This window comes from Mirounga angustirostris, unplaced genomic scaffold, assembly GCF_029215605.1.
Source record: "Mirounga angustirostris isolate CCGP_5_RB_7025 unplaced genomic scaffold, mMirAng1.0.hap1 SCAF_18, whole genome shotgun sequence".
NCBI lineage: Eukaryota > Metazoa > Chordata > Mammalia > Carnivora > Phocidae > Mirounga > Mirounga angustirostris.
Genome location: NW_026991726.1, coordinates 1,069,306 through 1,088,155, shown reverse-complemented (window position 1 = coordinate 1,088,155; position 18,850 = coordinate 1,069,306). Strand labels below are relative to the sequence as shown.

At 58.6% G+C, this 18,850-nt stretch overlaps 1 pseudogene; it reads left to right on the top strand.

Annotated features, from left to right (window-relative positions):
• Positions 1–18,850, top strand: part of LOC135363089 (histo-blood group ABO system transferase 2-like) — a 65,952-nt pseudogene that overhangs the window by 27,824 nt on the left and 19,278 nt on the right.

Below are 18,850 nucleotides of genomic sequence, written 5' to 3'. Positions count from 1 at the left end.
CCTGGTCAGCACGGTGAGGCAGGCCTGGCACACCCTAGATGCTTTCTCCATAAATGGGCCCAGAGTGCAGGACCTGGGGGGTCCACTCCAAGGTAGGGCCAAGTAAAGGGCAGGAGCAGAGTCTTCCAGGGCCCCTAGGGACAAAAGAATCTATCCCAGTGAATGGGCATGAGGGCTGGTGTTACCCCTTTCTCTCCCTGTCGACATTGGCAGCCTACTGCCTGGACATGGCTTGGGGTGGAAACGGGGTTGGGGGGACCCCCGGACGCAGCTGGTGCCCTGCTGGGTGGATGTGGGTGCCAAAGCCCCACGTGGTCCTCATCCCTCATGGCACAAGCCTCTGCAGCACCAGTCACCCCCTCTTTCAGATGTCAGGTCAGGGAGATGACCAGAGTGGAGTAGTAGAGCTGGGTGCAGCACGCAGACTCAGCTCCAGTCCCATTACACCCCTACGTCCCAGGAATGTGCCAGCAGGGGCTGAGTGTGAGAGACGAGGAGACCCTTACCTGAGAGTGTAGGGTTTCCTGTGTGCTCGTGTGTGTCCATACTGTGTGCTTATATGTGAATGTGCTTCCCTCCTCCTGTGACCACAGTCTTGCTGTCCACATCAGCTCATAGTCAGCGTAGATCCCACATGAAGGCCTTAGGGACCCACGCTCCTCATTGTGGGGGTATAGGCCCTGGAGGGTCAATCCCAACTCGGCTGGTCACATGTTTACTCTTTGCATGGTCAGCTGTCTTGGCCTGGGCAGACCTGTGACCACAGTCCTGATAGAGACATTAGGATGTGCTGTCCTCAGAGTCGTAGGGCAGCGGTCAGGCTCCCATGGCGGGGAGTGGGTACTGGGGGAGGAGTGGGCTTGGATGTGGGAGGGGCCTTGGAGTTGAGCATGATGAGCATGATGGGGCAGAATGGGCTCCCGTGGGCTCTCTGCCAGGACTGCCAGGTGGAAGTTGAAGGAGAAGAGGGGACATTCAGGTGGGGACCCTCAGCACAGAAAGCCTGGAGGCAGAGGGAAACGGGAGGTGAGGGGTCAGTTGGTGGAGGGCTAGGAGGGTGGGAGGCTACAGCTGCTGTCTCCAGGCCCAGCTCTGAAAGACTCCCAGGCTGCACAGGGAGCCCAGACTGGCTCTGGGAGCAACTGTTAATACGTTGGACTTCCTGCAGAGTGTGAGCTCCCTATGAGCAGGACTTTTGTTTTCTGACATACCCACGTGTCAGCATTTGAGGGCTGCATACAGGGGTCCATCCTGGTGTGGCCCACTCAGCCCAGCTTGGCCTCCTGCCCTGGGGAAGCCCCATCCCTGCTCACCTCTTCTCCCAGCACCTGTCCACTGGGCTTCTGCCCAGGCAGGACTCTGAATACCCTCCTGTCCCCAGAAGATTCTCAAGAGTTTGGCCACAGGCATCCTCTTCATCAGAGAGAGAGAGAAAAAGTTCTCAAGCCTCTTGGCAAGGCCTCATCCACTATGTTGCAGCAGGATTGCAACTCTGCACCTGCCTGCGCTGGGAGGAGGGGTGGTCTGGGTGTACCTCACACGCAGTCCCACCGTCAGGCTCACCAGGAAGACCAACAGTCACTTTGGCGGCATGGATTTGTCGCCTCAAGAAGTAGCAAGCCGAGGTGGTCAGTGAATTCACGATTTCACGAGTCCAGCCCAGGCTGGCTGTTTGAGGTCATCGACTTAGCCTGACCCCATCCAAGGCCCGGTCCTCCTTGCCAGTGGGCCCATTCCTCCAAGGGCTGGTTGAGTTGGTGACATCCCTGTGGGGTGCCCCGAATGCATTGACATCTGTGAGTGCCTGTCTGGGTGTGAGTTTCCTTTATTTTTATTATTTTTAAAGATTTACTTATTTGGTGGAGGGAGGGACAGACAGAGAGGGAGAGGGGAAGCAGACTCCATGCTGAGTGGGGAGCACAATGCGGGTGCCCAATTTCATGACCCTGAGATCCACCTGAGCCGAAACCAAGAGTCAGACACTCAACCAACTGAACCACCCAGGCACCCCTGGGTGTGAGGGTTCCTTTATTACTGCAACCCACTAAGTCCTCCATGGGTTCAACTCACCTTTTGCGCGGAGTGGCCCCGCACACTGTGCCATGAGAACAGGAACTCTGTGATGCCCAACCGTTTGAAGTTATGCACGGTGCCCCAGGTGCAGTCTCAGAAGTGGGTAGGCTGAAGAGCACAGCCTGGTACGGGCTGAGACCCTGAGCAGAGCCCATCGGCAGAGGCCAGACCCACACCTACCTCCGGCAGGGGAGGGGCAGCAATTCCAGGGCTCTGTCCAAGGCCACAACCTGGCACTTTCTCCGGGGCATTTAATAGTCCCAGGTTGGCCTTGGGGGCCTTCCCACCTGCAGACTGGCTAGGCTGCTTGGGGGCCTGGGGGAAGTGGGAGCAGAAGAGGCAACCGGAGGGACTGGGGCTGGTCTGAGGGGGTTTTACATCTGCATAGAGGAATATGGGCATCCCCAAATGTGGAGTCCTCATGCCCTGCTCAGGACAAAGGATCCTGAACTTTGATGCTCTGTGTACATGCAGATGCTAACAGAGGTCAGCGTGCTATAGACCCCTCCCAGGAGAACAGACAGACCATTCTTCCAGACTGGGTGGCCTTGCCAAAATATGAGTCTGCCACATGTTGGCAGTTGAGTGACTGTGTGTCTAAGGTCCAGCAGGTATATGTGGGCTCCTGAGCTCCCGGGGCCTCAGAGACGTGACAGGGTGATTCATGACTGGTGAGGGGCAAAGCCAGAACTCCTGCTGGGTTATCCCATTTCCATCCAGGAACATGGTCCTCAGCGAATTGTCAGCTTCTGCTTGATAGCGTGATTTTGGCCTCAATACATTGGGATTTTTCTTAGTGCTTCTAGTTGACGCCTTGCTATGTATTAGATGGGCTTCACTCATGGGCACATGCCCTGAGACCATCCCCTCAGATCAGCCTCGCCTCTCATTCCTGCCTCACCCACCCCTCAAACATAGGCTGGGTTGAGGGGTAGATGGGTGGGGGGATGGACTGACGGGTGAATGAGTGGATGATGGGTGACTGGGTAAGTGGGTGGGTTCTACACTAGGCACTCTTCTCTTTCATAAGACTTCTGTGGTTTCCTTTACAGACTATGAACCTGCGTCTCTAGCTTCAGTCCAGACACTCAAGATAAGCAGGTGGGAGCAGGGCCAACATCACCACCAGGCACAGAGAGCATAGAACCTGGATCCCTGGTGCTTTTAGAGACGGCAAAGACATTTTACTTTAATTTCCCTTAAAACCAGAAGGAAGAAAATAATATAATAGCCTGCCCTGTGCATCCACCCCACAGCCCCCTGAGTCTTTTTCCTACCGCCATGCTGTCATCACCATCTCGTTCGCAGTCCCTCAGAGAGCAGACACCACACTCCTCCCCATTAGCCAATCAGCAAACCTCATATGTGCTCCCTTCTAGATCCCTTTCCTTCAAATACCTAGTCTGGCCCCTCTCACCTATGATATTTCTGTGATACTCCCAGACTCTGCCCCCACTCATCCAGTACCTGATGGGCACATCTGGCCAACTTGCTCTCCAGGGGCTCCTTTGGGAACAGTCTGGGACCCTTGGCCTCCAGGCCTTGCCTCCGCCCCTGGGCTCAACTTCCTGTTTCCCTGTCTTCTTCAGTGTCTGAGCATGGCTGAGTTGTTGCCTTTGCCCAGGGGCGTCACTCCCTAATATCACTATTCTGTGGCCCCGTTACCACTTGTGTAGCAACTTCTGCATTTGGGAGTCCTTTCCTCCATTGAAAAATTTTAAATTATATTTTATAACCCTATTGATATAAAGACAAATATAATCCATGATAGATATATTATTTAATCTTCATTATTATTATATTATTTTTTTTCCTTCTGGTTTTAAGGGAAATTAAAGTAAAATGTCTTTGTCGTCTCTAAAGGCACCAGGGATCCAGGTTCTATGCTCTCTGTGCCTGGTGGTGATGTTGGCCCTCTCCCACCTGCTTATCTTCAAGACTTACAGCAGCAACCCCTCCTCCAAGAAGCCTCCCTGGATTGCCTTCCTTTCCTGTCAGGGTGTCCTGCACCCCAGAACACCAGCACATACCCTGGACCCACAGGTTTCTTACTGTGTTGCTGAGGCCCTGGGCAGACGAGGGTGCTCAGAAGGGCCAAGTGGAGCCCCCCTGGGGATGCTGATTTGGGTGACTTCACTGAGAAGTGATTCTGGCAGGCTGGTACGGAAGCTGAGCTGGAAGTGGCAGTGGCAGAGGGAGGTGGTGTTGACAGAGACTGAGATTTTGAAGAAAGACCTGACCTCTAGGGAGGGGCAGGCAAGGCCAGCAGACATCACTCCCAGTTCTGGGTGAGTGGCAGGAGCCCAGGCCCAGAGTGGCCCTAGCTGCCAAGACTTCCCCATCTCTGCCTGTAGGGACTCTGCCTGTGTCTACACCTGCAAGTAAAGCTGGACCAGGCCATCACATCTCTGGAGCCGGGGGTTTGACTTCCCTCTTTCTGGGTCCCCCTCCTCCAGCCATTTTGCCCCCAGGGTTTCCAGGCAGGTCCAGCTGCTCCCCCCATCCCCCAACCCTACTCTGCTCTGGCCAGGTTCTCAAAGGTCTACCAGGGAGGGGGGGCACAGACATGCACATGCCTGGGTGCACACCGAGCCTCTGTCTTGACCCTCGAGTGCCCAGCCTGGGGATTGAGCAGTGGCCACTCAGATTGGTGATGAGGGGATGGGGGTCTAAGGGCATTTACAGCCCAGGTCCAGGGGATGACTAGGTTCCTGGTGCCTGCCCATGATGATAGGAAGCACTCAGATCCCTGGGCACCATCAGGCTGCTCTGAACAGCACGGGAGGGTTCCAGAGCAGAGGACTCACCCCCCTCCCCCAATCCCAGTGCCTGCAGCACTGAGGCCAAGACTAATAAAACACCCACCTCACAGGAGACAGCTTTATCTTGTTGATCGGAAGTCTGCCAGCCCAATTTATGATGGAACATAAGCTCTCCAAATCTGAATTTATGCTCTGTAGTATAACGAGAGGTCAGTGGGATTAAAAGTGGGCTTGTGAGAGGGCCATAGGCAGCTCAGTCCTCCGCGCTGCCACAGGAACCTCATGGCCTGAGTCCCTGCACCCAAGGGAGGACAGCACAGCCCAGCAGCAGGACAGGAAAAGGGAGGGCAGGGGAGAGATCAGCCTGAGAAGGGGAAAGAGGATGGGAGGCCAGGCAGGAGAAGCGGACAGAGTGGGGCACGGAGCCTGGGGCTGCTGCTGGCCTGGACCATCAGTGTGACAAAGCAGGCCCTGGGGAAGAAGGGTAAAGACAGGTAGGGATCAGAGGCTTTCATGCAGGGACAGGGGAGCTTTCTCTCGCCACCAAGCCCTGGGCTACCCCTGGCCCTGAGAACGGGTAGGAGATGGCCCTGAGGCAGGCTGAAGGACAGAGTTCCGACCCTGGCCCCGGGGCCCAGCTCAGTCAGACCGACCTCCCTGTCCCCCTCCTCGACACCCTCTGTCTTCAGCACCCCGTGGAGTCCTGGGTGAGGGTGAGAGAGGGGTGTGCTCTGTTTAGGTGGGGCCCTGCACACCCGTCTAGCATGAGACTGACTTTCTGAGCTCAGGTAGACCCTGGCTTCAGAATTTATACAAATAAACGAAATGAGAAGTGCTGGCAGCCCTGATCTGATTACACAGTCATTCATTCTTTGGTCGTTAATAATTTGTGCAATAAAGGGTTTTGGCCGCTCAGTGTGAGGAGGAGGCTGTGGCCCAGCCTTCCCTTGGCGCCGGGCCGCGGGAGCTGGAAACAAAAATTATTAGTTTCTTATCGCTCAGCCTGCCATCGCTCATGCTGCCAGGAGCCTGGCAGGAGCCAGCGGCAGTCCCACCGCCTGCCTTGGCCTGACTCTCAGCTGCCGTTTGTTGGGAGACTCTGGGTGAGGCCCCTCATCGCCCCCCCCAGCCCCTCACTGGTGGGACCCTGGGCCTTCAGGGGCTGCTTAGGGGCTGCAGCTGGCACTGAGGCCTATTCTGGAGCTAGGGGAGCTTTGGGGTTTGAGTTCTTGTGCTCTGAGCCTCAGGCCCTCCCTCTCTGTGAGTGAAGCCGAACCACTGGAGGTCGGTCAAGCAACCGCCCACTCCTGGCCCATGGTATTTGCTCAAAAAGGGCAGTGGTCATTGTGAGCAACACCACGGAGGTCCACAAACCGCTCTCCACCTTGGCCAACCCCCCGGTCAAGGGAAAAGAAAGGTCTGTATCCGGGTGCATGTCAGCTCCTCTTGGTATGAACGTGCCTTCCTGGGTGGGACTCAGAGCGTGGTTTGGACCAGAGTCAGGTGAAACCTTTCTCTGGCCTTGCTTTGTGGTGTCTCTTCCAGCTTTCTGCGTTTCCCTGGTTTCTCTGTGGGTCACAGGAGTAACCAGCCATTTCCTGTCTGGGGTCAGGCTGCGGTGTCCCAGCAGGAACAGGGGTCTCCGCCCCGAGATTGTGCCCATAATTCCTTTTTTTAAAAAAGATTTTATTTATTTATTTGACAGAGAGAGACACAGCGAGAGAGGGAACACAAGCAAGGGGAGTGGGAGAGGGAGAAGCAGGCTTCCCGCCGAGCAGGGAGCCCGATGCGGGGCTCGATCCCAGGACCCTGAGATCATGACCTGAGCCGAAGGCAGACGCTTAATGACTGAGCCACCCAAGCGCCCCTGTGCCCATAATTCCTAAAGTGGCCTCTCTGATTACATCTGATCTGTAATCAATCGGGGATTTCAATATCGAATAAGGGAAATTTTATGACAAATAAACAGAAGAAAACGAGTCCCCTTTGAAAATAGGTGGGCAGACACAAAGGCACCTATTGCGTGATTCCACTTACAGAAACATCCGGAACAGGGAAAGGAACAGGGAGAGAAAGCAGCTTAGGGGTTTCCAGGGTCTGGGCTGGGGGAGAAATGGGCAGGGGGGCTTCTGGTTCGGGGACTCCTTTGAGACATGAGATATTCCGCAGCAATCTTCTGTGGTGTGGTGGCACAGCGTTGGGAATGTACTTATGCTCATCACATGTTCAGTTGAAAACAAGTAATTTTATTTAAAACAAATAATAAACAGTATACAGAACATGAAAATGAACAATATGAACCAGAACAATATGAACCAGAGAGAAAGAACATAGGGGGAGGGGATGAAACAATCTGGCGGGGCGTCGGGGTCTGGCGATGGACCTAAGGGTAATTGTACAAGGAGCTCTCCCCGCAGGGCTGTGGGCTCTGGATGTGGCTCTGGGAGCCCTGCGGGAGCAGGAGGAGGGGCAGGGGTTGCGATAGGGGCAGGGCCGGGGGCAGGGCCAGGTGTAAGAGCAGGGCCAGGGGCAGGGGCAAGGGGAGGGATAGGATCAGCAGTCGTGGCAGGTGCAGGATCTAGGGCAGGACCTGGGTAAGGAGCAGGAACAGGAGCTCCGGCAGGCGCAGGGGCAGGGGCAGCGGCAGAAGGAGCAGGAACAGGAGCTCAGGCAGGGGCAGGGGCAGCAGGTCTGGCAGGGGAAGGGGCAGGAGCAGGAGCAGGAAAAGGAGCAGGAACAGGAGCTCAGGCAGGGGTAGGGGCAGGGGCAGCAGGTCTGGCAGGGGAAGGGGCAGAAGCAGGAGCAGGAAAAGGAGCAGGAACAGGAGCTCAGGCAGGGGCAGGGGAAGGCGCAGAAGCAGGAGCAGGAATAGGAGCTCAGGCAGGGGCAGGGGAACGGGCAGTGGGTCTGGCAGGGGAAGGGGCAGAAATGGGAACAGGAAAAGGAGCAGGAACAGGAGCTCAGGCAGGGGCAGGGGCAGCAGGTCTTGCAGGGGAAGGGGCAGAAGCAGGAGCAGGAAAAGGAGCAGGAACAGGAGCTCAGGCAGGGGCAGGGGAAGGGGCAGCAGGTCTGGCAGGGGCAGGGTTATGGGCAGGAGCAGGGTCAGGGACAAGAACAGGAGCCCAGGAAGGGGCAGGGGAAGGGGCAGCGAGTCTGGCAGGGGCAGGGACAGGAGCAGGAGAAGGAGCAGGAACAGGAGCTCAGGCAGGGGCAGGGGCAGGGGCAGCAGGTCTGGCAGGGGAAGGGGCAGAAGCAGGAGCAGGAAAAGGAGCAGGAACAGGAGCTCAGGCAGGGGCAGGGGCAGGGGAAGGGGCAGTGGCTCTGGCAGGGGCAGGGGAAGGAGTAGGAGGAGGGGCAGGAGCTGGGTCAGGGGCAGGATCCAGGGCAGGAGCTGGGTCAGGGGCAGGAACAGTAGCAGGAGCTGGGTCAGGGGCAGGTGCCAGTTCTTCCTGGTCCACGTCAGGCTGTCCGTGGGTGGGTGCCGGGTCACCTGCCGGCTCCTGGTCTCCTGCTGAAGTCGCAGCCACCACCCCTCCGTCCAGAGCTGCCGATGGAGTTGGAACCGGCTCTAGCTCCTCAGGTGGTGGAGCAGCTGTGAGAGGAGAAAAGCTCACCCCGAGCCTGCTCTCCGTGGAGACAGAACCCAGCCCAGGGCCTCCCAGAGAAGCCGCAGCCAGGAAGGAGCCCTCCCCGGGCCGTCTCCCCGACCGCAGTCCATCCGCTGGGCGCTCTGAGCCCAGTCTTTGCTCCAGGCCCCACACCAGCCCCTGGGGGCTCGTCCCTGTGGGGCCAGCACCGACCCATCCCCACACACCACAAACACCCAGCCCCAGCCTTCTCACCCTCGGGCTCGGTCTCCGTGGGCTCCGGCTCCTGGACCACTGTCCTGTGACCAACCACCTGGGACAGTGGTCTGGGTGGTGTTGGAGGTCTTGCCCGGCAATCCCCAGCACTTGTTTTTGGGGATGCCTGTGGGGTCAACCCCTCCGTCAGGGAGGAGGGCATGTCCGCCAGCCGCCTCGGGAGGTCATCCGTGGCCTTCTGCAAAGACAGGGACGGGTAGCCGGCGGGAGGCATCACAGCCCTGCCCGGCCATCCTCACTGTCCTCCTGCCCAGTCCCCCTGCTGCTCCCAGATCAGACACAGACCTGTGAGTGCACAGCCCTGCACCCGGGATGCAGTGACCCATCCCTGCAGGGCTATCGGGATAAACCCTGGGTAGAAGGGGCAGCGCCCGCACACCCCATCCCACCCAGGCAGCCTCGACCTTGAACATGACCTGCCCACTGGGAATTTGACTCTTCATCAGCCTGCTCCTGCTCAGGGTGGCCCCACCCTGCATGACCCCTCTTTACACACACGCACACACACACACACTCACACACAGACACGCACACACACACACACACGGAGGGGGGCCTGGGGCTGCACAGGTCAGATCAGAGCGTGTGGGGCTGGGTGGCCGGCTCTGGGCCTCCTGGTGTCACCTTTCGGGCCTTCCGGCCAAACGGCCAGAGGCGGTGGGGAGCCCTGATCGGACATCCCCAGCGGGGGCCAGCGTTTGCAGGGTGGGCTTTCTTCAGCCTGCAGCATCCAGACTTAGGGAGGCAACAAGCCCACATGTTCATTGTTGGATCATCTCCAACGAAATGAGCTGGGCAGGGGGCTGTCTCTGGAATGTGGGTGCCTTGTTACCTGGGTTCCAAATTCTGTTGGACTCTGTTGTCAGGGAAGTGAGGTCACCACTGCCTGGGGTCCCCTTACCCAACTTCCTCCTCACACAAGACCCCCGCCCCCGAGGGCCCCCTCCCCCAGCTGCTCAATGCTCCCCGTCCCCCCATGCCCCATCCATACAGTGACGTCCTCACAGCCCCCCCACAGCCTTCCCAAGGCCTGGGTGCAGCTGGTGTCCCCGCTGTGAGGACACAGAGCTGGCTTCAGACTGGGCTCCCATGCGTGCCCAGGGCTGTTACCCTGGACAGACCCTGTGCCTCTCAGGGACTCCCCAGGCTCCCCATCTGCACAGTGGGGTGTTCTGGCTTCTACTCCTAGGGACGCCATCAGGGGTAGGACCTCTACATACATTCCGGACCTGCTATCACAGGAGGCTGGTGCACACTTGGGATTGCAAGGATGAGCCAGGGGCTGGGCGGGTCATGGAGCACAGCTCAGAGGGGCCTGGGTCTGCTCTGCGATCTGGGCAAGGCCACCCCCCTCCTGCCTGTGTCCCAGCCCCCGTGGGAAGGTTGTAATGAACTGATTCTGACCTTGTCCTCTCACAGCACAGACTTCCAGGGGCTCCCATTAGGTTGAGGCTCAGGGCCCGGGGCCTCGTCTGCGCCCATGTGCTGGGCAGTCCCCACAGTTGTTCCTGGGCATTCCCGCATTCTGCTCACACATCCCTGTGGAATCCCCTCCCCTCCGGGGTGGATGGCCTGTGTGACCGCGCTCTCAGGAAGAGAATGGGGACAAATGCTGGGATGTCATTTCCAAGCTGATGGAACAAAGTCTGTGACTTCTTCTGGTTCCCTCTGTCGTGTGTTCATTCTCTTTCTCCTTCTCTGTTTCTGTCTTTGTCTCTGTGTCTCTCACAGGAGCAGGATCTGTGGACTCCAGGGGTGATGTGAGAAACCTCACAAGTCTCTCTTGTCTGTGTTTCCCTCTTCTGTCCTGGGGCTCGGTTCCTTCCTAAGGCCTTGTCACCCGGACCAGAGCAGTGAATCTGGAACCTCTTCCAAATGGAGACCCGGAGGCTGCAACAAGGAGGGTCTTGGCCTTGGTCCCCAGACTAGTGGTCAGTGCTCTGCCACGTTCTGCATACCCAGGTCCTCAGCCCCCCAAGCCCCCAGTCTGTCCCCTGCTCCGAAGGACCTCGAGGGAGTACAAAGCATTTTCCAAGGACTGGGAGCACAGGGGGTCGTGGATGGAGATCCAAGGCCAACAGGCTCTTCCACAAGCCTGTGGAACCCTAGGGACACTGCATCTCTACAGCCCAAGTGACAGAAGAGTAAGCTGAGGCCTTTGTGCTGGAGCCCCTCTGGACTTGGGGGTGGGTATCTCTTCCTGCTTCCAAGTGCCCAGGTTGGTGATGGACACCGGAACCCAGACCCTGTCCTCTCCCAGTGCCCTGGCAACCGCCCTGGGCCCCTTGGGGACCCCTGACCCTCAGCCTGGCCTGTCTCCCCTCCCCATGCTATGGATCTGGGTCCTTGCCAGGAGTCCTGATGCCCTGCCCCATGGCCCAGCTGTCTGCAACCTGTTTCTTCTTTCCCCCCTGTCACCCACCTCGCTCCCAGGGTGTCCTCCCCTTCTGACGCCCAGTTGGGCAGTCAGAGTGGTGTGTGTGGGGGTGTGGGTGTGTGTGGGGGGGTGGGTGTGCGAGTGCACGTGCCTCTACGTGCCTGGGGATGCCAAGGTCATGTCCCCACATGGGACGCGGTGGGTAGCTCTTCCCGAGGATCTGAGGGGCTCTCACCCCCAAAGCAAACCTCATGGGAGGGTTGGGACTGGCCTAGGACTGGAGAGCAGCTCCTTGGACTCTGCACCCCTCAGTTGTCCTGGGCCAGTCCCTGCCTCTCTTGACCCAGGTTCCCAACTGTCCCTGAGGGTCGGACATGGAAAGGCTTGAACGTGGCTGCTCCTCCAGGGGTAGGTTGGGGACAGGTGCACCAGGCACGCAGGCCTCCCCACCGAGAGGGCCAGCCAGGTGTGTCATGGCCAGGTGTGCACAGATGACCTGCCCACAGCTCCTGGAACATGACCCAGCCCTGCGGCAGATGTGCACGAGACCCATGGCTCCGCACCTGACCGGTCCCCCGCGTTCCCTCACCACCTCGGAGACAAGGGCTCTTCTTCGTCCTAGGGCCCGTCATTCTTTGGACAGTGAGAGCAGAGGGATCCGTATGTAGAGGAGGCCGGTAGGGCGTCCCACGGAACGTCGTGTGCCCACCTCTGCTTTGTCGTCTAGGCTGAGCGGCGGACCCCCACCTAGAAAGAGGCCCGCGGGGCAGGGACATTCATCTGCCCTGTTCCCTGAAGTATGGAAAATGTCTAGAAGGGGCTTCCTGTCCATGTGTGGAGTCGATGAAGCCCAGCCAGCAACTTTCAGATGTCTGAGTGGCTCTGGGGCCCCTCTGCCAGCCCCCAGGGATCCCTGCTCTGGCTCCACGCAGGATGGGAGCCCCAGAGGTTATCTGAAACCTCCTCACAGCCAGGAATGCGGCTTTGCGCGGGACACAGGACACCGAGGCTTGGGGCAGAGAGCTCCTTCATGGTGGAGAGGAACGGCCTCAGCCCCAGGCCACCCTCCCCGTGGGCCGGCCACAGGGTCGGGGAGCGGTCCCAACAGGCCCGACGGCAACCCCGTGTGTGGGGCCTGGCCTCGTGGCACGCAGGGTCCCCAGGAGACACCTGAGGTTCGTAGAGGGGACGTGCCAGGCCCGAGACACACAGCCCGCAGGTGAGGGGGAGCCTCCGGGCGGGACGGGGGGCCCTGCTCACCTTTGTGAGCAGCAGGTGTGGGAAGGGCTGGGGAGGCGTTCCTCTGGGAGGTGCTCCGGGAGAGGGGCCACAGGAGAGGGCCTGGCCCGGCTCCACAAGCTTCCTCAGGCTGTCAGCACGGACCGCCCACGGCCTCTGGCTCGCCCCCATCGGCAGGGCCCACTCAGGTTCACGGTGGGGCTGATCTGTGGATAAAGGAGGGACAGTTCACAACACACAAACTGCAAAACTATTCCTGTCCGTGTCCTGAAGTGCAACAGAATATCCAAATTGGTTCGGATCATCTTCCACGTATGTGAAGGGTGATTTTGTACCTGGCCAAGGATGGGGCTGGACCGGGTGTGTGTGTCTGTGTGTGAAGGACCAGGTGTGTGTGTGTGTGTTTGAAGGACTGGGTGTGTGTGTGTGTTTAGCGTGTGTGTCTGTGTGTGTGTATCTGTGACGGGAGCAGCCCAGACCCCTTGGGTTGAGATCATGGCCACGTAAGGGGCACAGCCGTCGTGGCACCCCGGGTCGTCAGTGTCCCAGATGGCGTCGGGGCAGGAGACCCTCCCGGCCCTCCCCGAGCCCGGTCCTGGAGCGCCCTCATCCCCACATTCCCCCGGAGCCCGCACCAGCCCTTACCGACTGCCTGGTGCACGTGCCCCACGCTGGGGAGCCGTCGAGTGAGGCTCCTGTTGACCAGTTTGTCCCCAATTTCTTCCATGGGGCTCTGCGAAGACAGTGAGCGGCGCCCGGCCCGGAGGCATCACAGCCCTGCCCGGCCGTCCTCACCGTCCTCGTGCCCAGGCCCACTGCTGCCCCCAGATCAGACACAGCCCCGTGCGGGCACAGCCCTGCGCCCGGGGTGCAGTGACATGTATCGACAGGGCTCCGGATCAACCCTGGGGAGAGGAGGCCGCCCCAGCACAGCCCGTCCCACCCAGCCAGCCTTGACCCGGGGTGTCAACATGATCCACCCACCAGGCATCTGGCCCCTCATCACCCTGCTCCTGCTCAGGGTGGGCTACTCTGCCCGGGACCTCTGCACACACACACACACAGACACACACACAGGAGGGGCGCTGGGCTGCACAGTCGGATCACAGCGGTGTCTGGCTGGCCTGGCTGGCTCTGGGCCTCCCTGTGTGCCCTTTGGGCCCCTCCAGGCAAATGGCCATAGGTGTCAGGGGTGGGACCTGACCCCAGGTCTGCAGTGGAGGCAACGGCTCTCACTGTCGGCTTTGCTGAGACCACATCCTGGGGACATCGGGATACAGCAGGATTGCAGCATCTCCAGCCAAGTGAACTGAGTAGGAAGGGGGCTGTCTCTAGAATGTGGGTGCCTGTGACAGCCCTTGGGCATCTTGGGGACGCCCTGGCCATCAGCCTGGCATGTCTCCCCCGAGCCCCATGCTACGGCCCCGGGCATGTTCCCAGGAGACAATGCCCACAGCCCACGGCCCAGCTGCCTCCAACCTCCTCCTTCTTTCCCCCTTGTCCCATCCAGGGTCCACGCCCCCTTGGACGCCCCTGGGGAATTTGTGTGTGTGTGTGTGTGTGCGCGCGCGCGTGCACGCAGAGAGCCTTGTGCGTACGTGTGCCCGCGTGAGGATGACCAAAGGAAAGGGCCCCACATGGGAGTGTGGGCAGGGGTCCCCCGGATCTTAGGGGCCCTCGTTCCCAAAGGAAACCCCCTGCGAGGTGAAGCTTGGCCTCGTAAGCTGGAACCCTCCCTGTTCCTCTAGCCTCTGCTCAGCTGGTGGGTCCCAGGCCAGTCCCTGCCTCTCCTGCCCTCAGTTTGCCGACTGTCCCATGAGGGCCTGGAGGAGGACCTTCATTAGCGTGGCTCGGCGTGGCCGGTCAGCTCCCACCTTTTGGGTGGACGTGGCGCAGGTGCACTCTGGGTGGGCGGGGCCCTCCCACCAATGGTGGGTCGGAGGCAGGTGGATCCTGCGCAGGCGCACACGGCCCAGCATACGGCGCCTGCGCGGGACCCCACCTGCCAGCAGGCCTGCGCAACCCCGGGGGGCTGGCTGTGGCCTTGGTCCTCCGTGTCCCGATCTCCACTGCCTGCTCAGTGACCCTCACGTCCTCTTAGGCCGGAGGCCAGCCCCAGTCCCGCCAGGCAGGGCCGCTGGACTGAGTGGACACGAAGACCTGGGGACTAGAGAGAAATGAAATATACCCCCACTGCCTCCTCGGCAGGCTCTCCTCGGTGACAGCCGAAGGGGACCGACTCGGGTCGCGCTGCGAAGGGTTCGGGGAGTGCGGACCTGGCCCGCTGGCCGCGCGGGCTGCGCTTGCCGGGCGATCGCCTCTCCGGGGGGCGCGGCGGTGGGACCCCCTTGAATGGCCTTCTTGTCCCTCCCGCGCTCGGCTGCGCTTGCCGGGCGATCGCCTTTCCGGGGGGCGCGGCGGTGGGACCCACTTGAATGGCCTTCTTGTCCCTCCCGCGCTCGGCTGCGCTTGGCCTCGAGCTCGAGGACTCGCTCCGGTGGATTTGTGCCTCCCTGTGAATTTCCACGTACCCCACCTTCCGGCCGCAAAACCAACTCCTTTCTTGAGTCCGCAGCAGGAAGCGAATTAAGAAAAAGAAATTAAACAAAAAATGAAGTGCGTGCAATGACCCGGGTGCACCCCGGAAGCTGTTCGGCACCAAAGTCCTGATCAGCGTGCGGCTGATCCCCGGCCCCGCCCCGGGGAAGGTGAAGACAGTGCGTGGACAGTGCCTGGCGAACGTAGATTAGAGAGAAACGGATGTCAAGGTTTCTTTTTCTTTTTTAAAGATTTTATTTATTTATTTGAGAGAGAAAGAGAGAGAGCATGAGGGGGGGAGGGTCAGAGGGAGAAGCAGACTCCCCGCCGAGCAGGGAGCCCGATGCGGGACTCGATCCCGGGACTCCAGGATCGTGACCCGAGCCGAAGGCAGTCGCCCAACCGACTGAGCCACCCAGGCGCCCCCACACTGAGGATTTCTTTTCTTTTTTTAAAGATTTTATTTATTTATTTGAGAGAGAGAGAATGAGAGAGAGGGGGGAGGGTCAGAGGGAGAAGCAGGCTCCCCGCCGAGCAGGGAGCCCGATTCGGGACTCGATCCTGGGACTCCAGGATCATGACGTGAGCCGAAGGCAGTCGCCCAACCAATTGAGCCACCCAGGCGCCCCAGATGTCAAGATTTCTTTTTCTTTTTTTAAAGATTTTATTTATTTATTTGAGAGAGAAAGAGAGAGAGCGTGAGAGGGGGAGGGTCAGAGGCAGAAGCAGACTCCCCGCCGAGCAGGGAGCCCAATGCGGGACTCGATCCCGGGACTCCAGGATCATGACCTGAGCCGAAGGCAGTCGCTTAACCGACTGAGCCACCCAGGCGCCCTGCCATCATCTTTTAAATTATGGAGTCTTACCAAAAAAACTGTGTCACTGGTGTATCTCTAGTAGGTGATTTGGCCAGGGTCTCACACTGCATGAGAGGTGGTCTTGCCAGTAGCCCCCCCTCCTCTATTCATGCTGGTCCTTAGGTTGTCTATTTGGCTAGGGCTTTCTTAGAAATTTCTGGATGAAGCAGAATGTGTGATGTGGTGGAAGCACCTCTGACTTGGTTCTGTGGTCTGGGTTTCAGCCTTTTTTTTTCTATTAATCTCTGTGTGACTTTCAACAGGTCATGTCACCCCTGGGGCCATCAGTTTCTGCCAGTGTAACCTGCTGAAGCTGGATGAGACCTAAGTGGCTGAGATCTCCAGGCACATATTTGTTCGGTCTGGTCCGATTCTCTTTGATGAGCACGAGAGAGGGCCTCTTGGAGGAGCTTTGAGAGTTTGAAAATTCATTCATTCAGTAGATATTTGTTTAACCAACTCTTGGTGCCAATAACAGTTCCAGGGGCTAGAGATACACCAGTGAACAAAACAGATCAGAACCAGTGCTGTCTCAGAGCTTACAGCGGAGCTGGAGGGGCAGAGAATAGAGACCATGACTAAGTTAAGAAGAGAGTTACCCCTGAGAAGATGGGAACTGTTATCCTGTTATTGAAACCTCAAGCAGAGAATTGGGATTGGGAGGCATGTGGAGTGGGGAGGGTTTCCCGGTGATAAGGTGGCCAGAGAAGGTCTCACAGAGGAGGTAACATTTGAGGACTCACAGGAGGTGAGCGAACAGGCCCCCTGGGTGGCTGGGAGGACAGTGGTCTGGGCAGAGGGCCAGTGGAAAGTCCCCGGTTGGGAGCGACAGTGGTGTGCTCGAGAAGAGCGGGGGGCCTGGTGCCTGGAGCCAAGGGAGGAGGGGGAGCGTCCTGGGGCACGAGGTCCGGAAGCTGGTGGGGGCAGGCCTCGTGGTCACAGTGGAAAGACGTGGGCTTTCTGTCTCTTATTCTGATGGGGGAGCGCTTTGGAGGGTCTTGGCAGAGGTGTGGCAGGATCCCTTTGGCCTCTGGGTGGATGGCAGGTTAGGGGCTGGGAGGGAAGGACGGACGCAGGGAGACCAGTTCGGAGGCTGTGGTGAACGTCCCGGTGAGAGAGGATGGTGGTGCTGCGAGAATCAGAGGGCGGGTGATGGGGATCAGGACGCGTTCAGTCTGTGACTCTCTGGGGCTGGTTCTCTCTTGGGCCAGTGACCCACTTGGCTCCGAGGGGCGGCTGCTCTCTGCAGTTGTGGGTGGCACTCTTGCCACACTTAGCTGTCAGTGGCAGGACGAAGTCACCGCCCACCGCGGTGCGAGCGCAGGCGGCCCTCCGTCGTGGGTCCGCCGGGGCCGCGAGCGCTGCGCACAGGAGGCCGTGCGGGCGGTGGGGCCTGTGGAGGGCGACGTTTGTGAGCGGGATGGAGGCAGGAAGGGCCCAGACTGAATCGGCAAGGCTGTGGGTGCTTGGGGTGGAGCTGGAGGAGAAGACAGCTCATGGTGTTGTGGCTCCGACAGCTTTCAGCTTCCAGCGGTCACAGCCCGAGGAGTCTCCGAGCCGGTGAGACATGAGCTCCACCGTCATTGTAACAGGCCGTCATCACTCATCAGCTGAGGGGAGGACTTGTTGGGGGGACAGTTCATTCGTTCAGAACGCATTCTGTGTGCTAGGTCCCGTGCTGAATGCTGAGCCAAGAGATATGGCTCTCAGAGGCTGCTGGGGTGAGGGAGACGGTAAGCACATTGGTATGTTCTTCGAAGGTCATCATCTGGGGGCATTGGCAGAAGCACAGGACCCTGTGTCAATGGAAGGCCATGCCCTTCCAGAAGAGGTCATGCCTGACCTGAGACCTGTAGGTGGAGAGGGAGCCAGCCCACAGAGATGCACAGATGCGGAGATGCGGGGTGGGCGTCAGAGCACTCCTGGCAGGGGAAGGGTGCTGTGGGGACCCTGGGGCTGGGGAGGAGGACGGCAGGAGGGGAGCCTTGTGAGAAGAGGGGTGAGAGGCGGGCAGGGCTCGGAAGGCCATAGAAAAGGGCCGCCATGAAGCACTGAAGGGTGGCGATCACCAGGGTTCTGGCCGGAGGGATGGGGCGTGGTTGCAGAATGATGAACCCCAAAGATGTGTGCATCCTTATCCCTGGAACCTGGAACCAGACCACATGACCAAAGAGTGGAAGGTGCAGATCTGCTGACCCTGAGGTGGTACCTTTTCCTGGGTGGCCTGGTGGGTCCAGTAGAATGGAGTGAGCGCTTAAAAGTGGTCAGAATCAACAGCAGATGGACGCTTGTCTTGTCGCTGGCTCTGAAAGTGGAGGCGGGGGCCATGAGCCGGGGGGTGCGGTGGCCTCCAGCATTTGGAGTGGCCTTCTGCTTGCAGCCGGCGGGAACCTCAGTCCTACAACCGCAGGAAACTGGATTCTGCCAACAGCCTGCATGAGCAGGACGTGGACTCTCCCCAGAGCGTCCAGAAATGAGTGCAGTGGCCAACACCTACACTTTAGTCCCGTGAGAACTGCCTTGGACTCTGACCTCCAGACTTTAAGATAATAAGTGTGTTTCAGGCTGTGTGTGGAGGACCGTTAGAGCAGCCACAGCAAAACCCTGAGGTGGGAGGAGGAAGGTTGGAGGAATGTGCGGGAGGGATGTTGGATGGGAAGGGTTGTGGGTAGCCCTCCGCATTTTATGCTACAGGAGAAACCAGGTTTTGCTAAAAGCATCTAGGAAATTGCAGAGCTAGGATCTAGATGTCGAGCTGCCTGACTCCCAGCCCAGGTTCTGATCCATTTTCTGTAGCTTCTACACCAACACATTCTGTCCTATAAGCTAAGCCACCATACCTCATATTTTCAACGTCTTACTAGACGCCATGACTCCATGAAGAGGGGAAACCTGCATTAGGTCCATTTTATAGGCAAAGAAACTGATGCTTAGGTGATCAGTAACTATTCCAAGCCTATACACTTAGCACACGAGAGACTTGTCCTTGTCCTTCTGGAGACCTTATGTATGTCATAAATGAAGGATTTTTTTTTTTTTTTTTTTTTTTTTTTTTTTACTGTGCTCTTTTCATGCTCTTTTGGGACTGTGTGAAACACCTTGAAATTTTATTTTTTTATTTTTTTTAAAGATTTTATTTAT